General features: G+C 37.7%; 1 protein-coding gene across 2 annotated transcripts in view; it reads left to right on the top strand.

Annotated features, from left to right (window-relative positions):
• The first annotated feature begins 5,348 nt into the window (after positions 1 to 5,348).
• Positions 5,349 to 8,395, top strand: part of dmd (dystrophin) — a 1,291,331-nt gene continuing 1,288,284 nt past the window's right edge. For both annotated transcript variants that reach the window (XM_048602828.1, XM_048602824.1), the window contains exons 1-2: positions 5,349 to 5,440; positions 7,785 to 7,862. The gene's annotated coding sequence lies outside the window, so the exon portion shown is untranslated. The remainder of the gene's footprint in view (positions 5,441 to 7,784; positions 7,863 to 8,395) is intronic.

Here is an 8,395-nt window from a genome sequence, read left to right as displayed (position 1 = left end):
ATCAGAAAACCCATTTCTGATGAAGGGTCTAGGCCCGAAACGTCAGCCTTTCTGCTCCTATGATGCTGCTTGGCCTGCTATGTTCATCCAGCTCTGCACCTTGTTGTCTCCATAACTTGGCAGTCACTTCTCGCAAAAAGCCACCATTAACCAGGAGATCCAATGCTGGATGATTTGATGCAGCACAGCTTCCTACAGAGTTCAAGGGTGAGTTTTTTTTCTTTTTACAGCAAAGACCCCAGCAAATCAACAGCAGAGCTAGTGTACACAGCAGTTGTTATCACCACATTGCTGTAATCCAGTGAGTCCTGGACTGTGCATTATTGACACTGTTATGATCCCAGCTGATGTTACTACTGGATAAGTCAGATCCCAGAATGAAATCTGGCTTGGTAGATTTTTCATGACGCTGAAGCTCTCGTTGAACCAAGGTGGGATTGACATTAATAATTGGGAGGAGCTTGCCACAAATTGCTCAGAGTGGTGACAATATGCCCATCATACTGCATCATGCTTTGGGGTCTAGGGGCTTAATGCTGAGGCTGACTGTTATTGAAGGGAAGAACAGAAAATGAATTCTGCATTTCTGATTCACAATCTCATGAAATGTCCTGTCCTGGTTTCCAAAGAAACACAGATCAAAAATCGACCTGTGCGGCCACGTGAGATTGATTTGGCCTGTGAGCGGAATAGACATCATCATCGAATGCAAGGTCAGCTGAAAATTAAGCAGAAAATAAACTGGACCTTCCATATAAATACTGATGCTACCAGAGCTACTCTAAGGCTGAGAATTCTGAGGTAATGAACGCACCTTTTGACTACTCAATGCCTGATGGTCACCTTCCAGGCACAGGTCAAGAAGGTAATGGAATGCTTTACACATTCTTGTTTGAGAACAGCTCCAATAACACTCAATAAACTTGGCAGCAGAATGAAGCAGCCTGTTTGATAGGCACCTCATCCACCACTTTAATCATTCATTCCCTTCATCAGCAATGCACCATGACACCAATACGTACGAAATGGAAGAACAATATGCTGCAGCAACTCAGCAAGGTTTCTTTGACAGACCCACAACCTCCTCCACTACGAATGACAAGGTCACAAGGGGCGCCACCATTTGCAAGTTGCCTTCTAAGCCATGCACCATTCTGATTGAAATTTCACTGAGGCAAAAATCTTTTATTGTGACATTAATTACAGAAGTCTATAACCAGCCATTTAGTCATTAATGTGCAAAGTTACAAATTTTTATACCAAGCCTGCACCAGTGTGACTTTTGATAATTTATTGACTTACATCTGATGTAACCTGTATAACAAATGTAGCCTCATTCTGGATTTTGCTTCTAACTGAGTGATTTCCCCTTTGAAAAGTCTTGCTTGCCTGCTTACCTCCTCTTAAAACTGTTTTACATTTTGATGGTGTTAGCATCCGGGTCATGAAATTTCACAGGCTCCAGATGCTTTTGTCGCTTTAAATATCACCAGATCTCCTCCGTAGGAGCTTCGGAAATAGGAGCAGAAATAGGCTATTCAGCCCTTCAAGCCTGTCCAAGCCCTTTTGACACTTCCTTGCATCCTCCTCGCAGCTCATTTCCATGTATTCTTATCTAATTAGCAACTTTAAAGTATTAGATCCAGTTCCCATCATCTATCTAGATTGTGAGTATATCCCATGGAACCTATAATCTTTGAGATTTGTGTTATATTACTTAATGGGTTGTGATGTCACTGGTAAGGCCCAGAATTTGTTGCACATCCCTAAATACCATAGAATGGAGTGGCTTGAACCCTGCCAGAAAGCAATTCAGAGTCAACCACATTGCTTTGGGTCTGGAGCGTCATGTAAACTAGATCAGATAAGGATGGCTGATTTCCTTCCCGAAAGAACATTAGTGCTCTGGATGGATTTTCATGTCATTCAGTGATAGTTTCATGGTCGCCATTACTGAGATTAACTTCCAATTCCAGTTCTTTAATTATTGAACTTAAATTCCACCAGCTACTGTGGTGGAATTCAAATCCACTGCATTCGCCGGGGTTTCTGGATTACTAGCCCAGTATTATTACCATAAAACCACCATCTCCCTGCTAATCACAAAACACCAACCTGAGAGTGATTTTGTTCCTACTTTATTTACTGCCCATTAACTGTTTTGAATTCTTATTAGTTGTTATTTTTCTTCAATTGGGACAGGTGAACCAATTTTACCTGGCTTAGAAAAGGCCAGTTCTGAATTGTCACAGGCTTGAAATGGAGAAAAATGAAGTAGAACATTGAAAGTCTGGGACATATCAGTAGGAACGCCCTAAATATGAGAGCTGTTTTGCATCACACTTGGCACTGAAGCTTAATAAGTACCAATGTCTAACTCCATAATGAACCTGTAGATGTTGTTTTGGTGTTATGATCCATAGAATTGTTCCAGTGGAATAATCTGAAGAGACTAGGTTATGACTCAATTACAATGCTGTCACTTTATTCATGGAAACTGGATTTCAATCTAGCCCAGAATAATAAGATGGATTCCTCTCTGAAGAGCAGAGAGAGTTCTGTAGGAAATGACTTTCATGCAGTCAAATACAAATTCAATTAACAAAAGTAAATCCATGCAGATAACGGAAACGTCATTGTACTTAATATGTTATGATGAGGCACTTTGTTCAGGTCAAATAGAGAGAACAGCCCTCTGCACCAGACAATGCTTCATCGGAAGTTTGTGATGCAAGGCTACAAAAGATTAGAAAATTCAATTTTCCGTTTAGAATATCTTAAACGTAAACTTATTTCTTGTGAAGAAACTCATCTCCAACTGACTGATCTGCTTAAAACTTTTTTTTCAGATAAGTGCTTTCTCTCTTAAAAGCTCTTTCTCTTTCTATGATTATGATTTATTATGCAAGGGCATTGAGTAGATTTGGGTTCATTGCTTCTTATGGCAATGCCTTATTTCGTGTGTGTGTGTGCGCGCGCGTTCTATAGAAAACTTGAAGCACGACTAAAAAGAGACACAAAATTAAAGCTTTTAATCTTGGACTCATAAAGACTGAAGCGCAAAAAAAATTGAAAGAGAACATCAATTTATAAAGCATGAAAAGAAGGTGCTAATTGGTTGGATCATTGTTGGCATGCAGCATGAATAGAAAAATGCCAGTCCTAACCGTAAAAAGGGAAAAAGCACTGAGCTGCCTTGTGGACTCTGGTGAAGGTCTTGTCATGGTCCATGCAGCAAAGATTAGCCTTGTCTTCTCAATGAAAAGATACAGTGTACAGTCAAGTTTGTTTTTGTATACACACAGTGGGATCTTGTGTGTTAATATGTACAGCTTCTATATAAACATAGTAGGTTGCAATACCCACTGATCATCAATTGATTTCTAGTGTAAATCTTAGCACAGTCAGAATTACTTAGAAAATTTGATCTATAGCAGAATCACTTCTGGCATTCTGAGGTTTGCAAACATCCGTGTATTTGTTTATATCACTAGTTTGTTCACCAGTGTACCACTCAAGGAGGCCATTGACACTTGCAGTTTATCATGGCAATCTAGATGTGACACTAATTTCTTATTCTGTTTTCACAGACCTAAGGCACTTAGTAACTTGTGTAGTTTGATTTTAACAATATCACATTCCAAAATATTTAGTTTTGCCATGGAATCCTCTGTAAGCCCAGTTTTTGCTGATATCTTTGGTAACCATATGACACACAGCCTGGGTGAAATATCCGCTAACCACCTATAGAATGTATACTTCTGATAAACAGATGATATGTTTGTCTTCATTGAATGCATAGCTGCAAAGAATTCCTTTTACACAATATAATTAACTTCATCCCTGATCAAACTTACCAATGATATTGAGCAATCAAATCAGCTTCTTTTTCTTGAGGTATTTGCTGAGAAATCTGCCAGTTGATGATTTACTACTACCTACAGAAAGTTTACGTTCGCTTCTCAATATATATGTTGCCATTCCTACAATTCCAAATACTAATAAATCAATATTATTGGTAACAGTGGGAATTGGGCCCTAGTTATCTGCACAATGTGTGAGTTAGATGCTGATGTAAGGTCAAAGTTGTCCTATTTGATAATGGCTACCTTGATCAAATCATCACTCATGGTATGTCTCACCAAACTCACAAATGATTCATTGGCCATTACGTTTGATCCTGAATGATTCCCAGTCCAGCTCAGATTGCCTTGCGAGGGAAAGGTGTTTTACTTGGAGCTAGCATCTCCTGCTGCTACATGCACGTGGTTTTCTTGACTTACAGAATGCTGCTGCCAAGGCCAAGAGAAAACACACTTCCTACTACACATGAGTAATATGAATGAGTTTGTGTCCATCTGATGCCAGGTATGTAGGTTATATTGTCCCAACAACTGGCAGACCATATCAGTCAACCTGTTCGTAGTGGCTGGCATGCCAATTTGTTCAACCAACTAGTGGTTGCAAATGTCAACACCATATCCAAAATTGGATGTGATTTTGTTGTTGGATAGCATGTGCAAAAGAATCCTGACTGCGCGGAAGTATACATGAGAAACCAATTTAAGATTATTGGTGAGGCACACAGCATAATGCATTTTTAGCTACACATATCAATCCATTGGACCTTGCTGAAAGAAACTTTACATTGCGAAATGAGTCATGGAGACTGCCAGTCCCTGCTGCATTTCCCATGGGAACACCTTGAACATCAGAACCTTCCGGGCTGCCCTGAATTGTTTTTTGGCGAATTAAAGTTTGCAAGTGTGTCAGTCCTGATAGGTCCAAGATGAAAAGCTTTAACTTCATGTTTCTTTTCAGCAATGATTACATTATGTACTACCAATCAAGTATTCATCTAGAATATATTTAAAATATACATACTTAATACATTCGTTCAAAAAGCAATATATAAGAAATAACATGAATTTGATTCTACACAGTGGAATCTCCATCCTGATGCCTTGGCTTGTTTTCTTACAATGGAAAAATGTCACCAATGATCCCAGGGACAGCTAGTGCACACTGTGTGCAATTTGTATTTGGGGATTTCAACTTGTTTACTTCTTTTTGAATCTTTGCTAAATGCAATTATTTAGTTTAGGATCCTTGAGTGAAATTTGACATACTGTTTAATGCCAACTCTTGAGTTGAAAACCTCTAAGGAATGTTAAGAAAATGCAGTAAGTTCTGACTAACAAGTGACATGTTCATACTTAAATTTGCTATTCAAACATAATTTACAATCAACATTAAATTCTGAACTTTTTTCATCTCTGCTGGGTTTGTAGATGCCAATGATAGTTGACATTGTTTTCTATAAATCTCTTTTTCTTCTCGTCCCCAGGCTGGGAAACCTTTGATTGAAGATCTGTTCACTGACCTACGTGATGGAAGAAAGCTTTTGGAACTTCTGGAGGGTTTTGTTGGCCACGAATTAGTAAGTGCAGAAGTTATGTTTTTCAGAATTCTGCTGACCTCAGCAGCAAGCACAAAGCTTTTCTTAATAAAATATATTGGTTCCACTTGAGTCATGTAATTGTAAAACATGGATAAACGAGATCTTGAGTAGTACTATAGTGCCCATTCTTTTTGTGCATTTATGAACTTCAAGAGCCTTTAGTTTGTTGCTTATTAAGTATGATGTTTTAGAATTCAGCCAAGGATTTGTCATCCTTATTCTTACATGGTAATGTTTTCACTTTCAATTAATTCTCAATAAAACATTTAAGCCATGTCTTCAGCACTCTTCTACTTAATGCAGAATCTTTCATAAAATTAGTAATGGTAATCAAAGCTGCTTTAAGCAAGCTGTTTAAGCTTTTCACTGGTGTCAATGTATTTGAAATCAATGGAAATAAACTGTGGAAAGTTCCCAGGAAATCTTGCCGACAATTCTAAGGTTATTTTAAACTATTACAGTAATTGCAAAGACCTTACTGCCCAGTTGATGAGGAAGATACCGATCTGCTGAGGGTGTATCCTAAGGATTGTGAAAGTCTGCCTGTGTTTTCTCAAATAAACTGTTTTCCTTAAGACACTGGTAATGCACCAGCTGCTGACAGCAAACTATTTATGGTGGACAGATGGTGAAGGAAGGAGAAGTGATGAACAGAAGATGGATAAAAGGATTGTTTGTCATTTTTATATTTGTTGCGCTGTCACTGTTGTTTTGTATTTTGTTTTCTGTCTTGCTCACTGTTACAACTTTGTTGTGATGAAGCAATCCATCTCATGAGGTTAAAGAGAGCTCCAGCAGATTTTTTTTTTAAATTCAGTGTTCTGAAAATCATTTGGCTTTTCAAAATGATGCGTACCCATTGTTTTACAGGAAGGCTGCTGCAGATTATGTTTACCAGACCTGTCATGTGTCAGAATCAGACCATTGTTGAATTTTGTGAAAAATTATTTCATAAACGATTAACCATCAAAGTTTGACTTTTTCTTAAGATGGATTACCAACCTTTCAAGGAATAAATACCATGCATCATTATTGTAAAAGATCCCTTCTGTTTATTTTAGTTTACAATAGCCACAAAAATGACTCATTCAATTTCACTTGATGTCAGGAAAGATATGATTCAGGTGTGTCCAATAGAATGTCCTCAACCTTCCTTCTCTTTCCCTTCCCATCTCTGTGCAAGGCCTCACACCTATCATGCATTGTCTGACCTAAAAAGTCACCTCTTTGTTACACTGATAAAACATTTCTTTCTCTCAGGACCGTGACTTAAAAGAAATTCGGGGATCTACGTATACATATTAATTAATTAAAACCTTCTAACTGATTAAAGATTTAACAGCATCTTAGGTTTGTTTAGTACATCCTGGTAAGTGGTATGAACCTTTTGATCTTTTACTTATAAGTTCTGTGTCTGATACTAGCTCATTCACTAACACCTGAAGAAGGACTCGGGCTCCGAAAGCTAGTGTTTTCAAATAAACCTGTTGGACTATAACCTGGTGCCATGTGATTTTTTACTTTGTCCACCCCAGTCCAACACCGGAACCTCCACATCATCTCTGTGCATGTTGCAAAGAGTACATTTTTTCATGTGGCATTATTTATATTGACTAGATAAGCTATGTATAATCAAATGTATTTAAATTGAGATAAGTGAGTTAGACTGGTTTCAAACATGTACCTATGTCCTGATTGTGAGCTGTTATTATGCCATATGCACAAATCATCAGAAAATAGCTCAAACATTCATAATTTGCAGACTTATTGCAAGCACAAGTGTCAACTTCCAAATGAAATATGCTTGAAAAAAGTAGACTGTAAAGCATAAAATACTTTAGAGCTACTCAAATTTCTCAAATGCTTCTATCTTACAAAACTAATACAATTTCTAATTATTCTGGCACAAAATTTTGGAAAATGTAAACCAACGTCAACCTTCATGTGGATGCCAGGCATCTATCTTTTCATGTCAAGTTGTGAATGACAAGAATTTGTAATTTGTTGGGAGCTTTCGGAGGCATCATGCTTGCTTTCTCTTTAGCTTGCAGCACTTTGTGCTGAAGGCCACTTAAATCACTCAGTTTGTTCTCAAGTCACTCGTGCTTAGAGACTTGTGTTGATCAATTCGCTGAGTCTTTATTGCCAGATGAGTCCTTCACTAGAATGTCATTTTAGTTTTTTTTAAAGCTGTAGAGAAGTGCGGTGAGAAGTTAGATGCTGTTCAGCTGCAGATCTCTCTCCAGCTGATGGAAGAAGAAAAAGAATCGAGATTTTTCTTCAACAATTATTTATTTTTCCTGTCATGTATTTATTGTTTTAGGCAAAAGAAAAAGGATGCACAAGAGTTCACTCTCTGAACAATGTCAACCGAGCTCTACAAATTTTGCAGAAGAACAATGTAAGTAGCTGTGTGATTTTTAAATAAACTGATGGAGTTTGTATGATGATCGGACTATAATCACCAAGTTTTACAGTTGTGATAGAGCATTGTTTGCTGGACTACCAGTTCAAATAACCATGTTTTTTGTTTCTAAGTATATAACTTGTACATTACAATATGTCTCAAAAGGAAATTTAGACATCTTTTCCAATATTTATGATAAACTGACGCAACTTTCCGCATTTACTCCACTTTTTTGCACAACTGTAATCTCAGCACCAGCTCTGATTGAGAGAATTGATTCCAGTGTCAATGCTGTTCTCTAACTTTCCTGTTGAAGAAGCATGAAGTCAGTTTAGGATTGGAATTTAGTGGTGATTTTCTCTTCCTGCTCCCTGGAGAATCTCTGGTCTTGCTCAATGCTCTTTATAACTGGAAGACTAACGTTGAGAACTGTGGCACTGAAGCACTGAAACCATGGAGGTGATTTTAGTCTCTTCACTGTTGTACTTAGATGAAATAAAATGATATTGGGTAAAAATTGAAATTAC

This window comes from Rhincodon typus, chromosome 11 (assembly GCF_021869965.1).
Source record: "Rhincodon typus isolate 14 chromosome 11, sRhiTyp1.1, whole genome shotgun sequence".
Taxonomy (NCBI): Eukaryota; Metazoa; Chordata; class Chondrichthyes; order Orectolobiformes; family Rhincodontidae; genus Rhincodon; species Rhincodon typus.
Note: the sequence above shows the minus strand (reverse complement) of the source record. Positions and strands in the feature narration are given on the sequence as shown.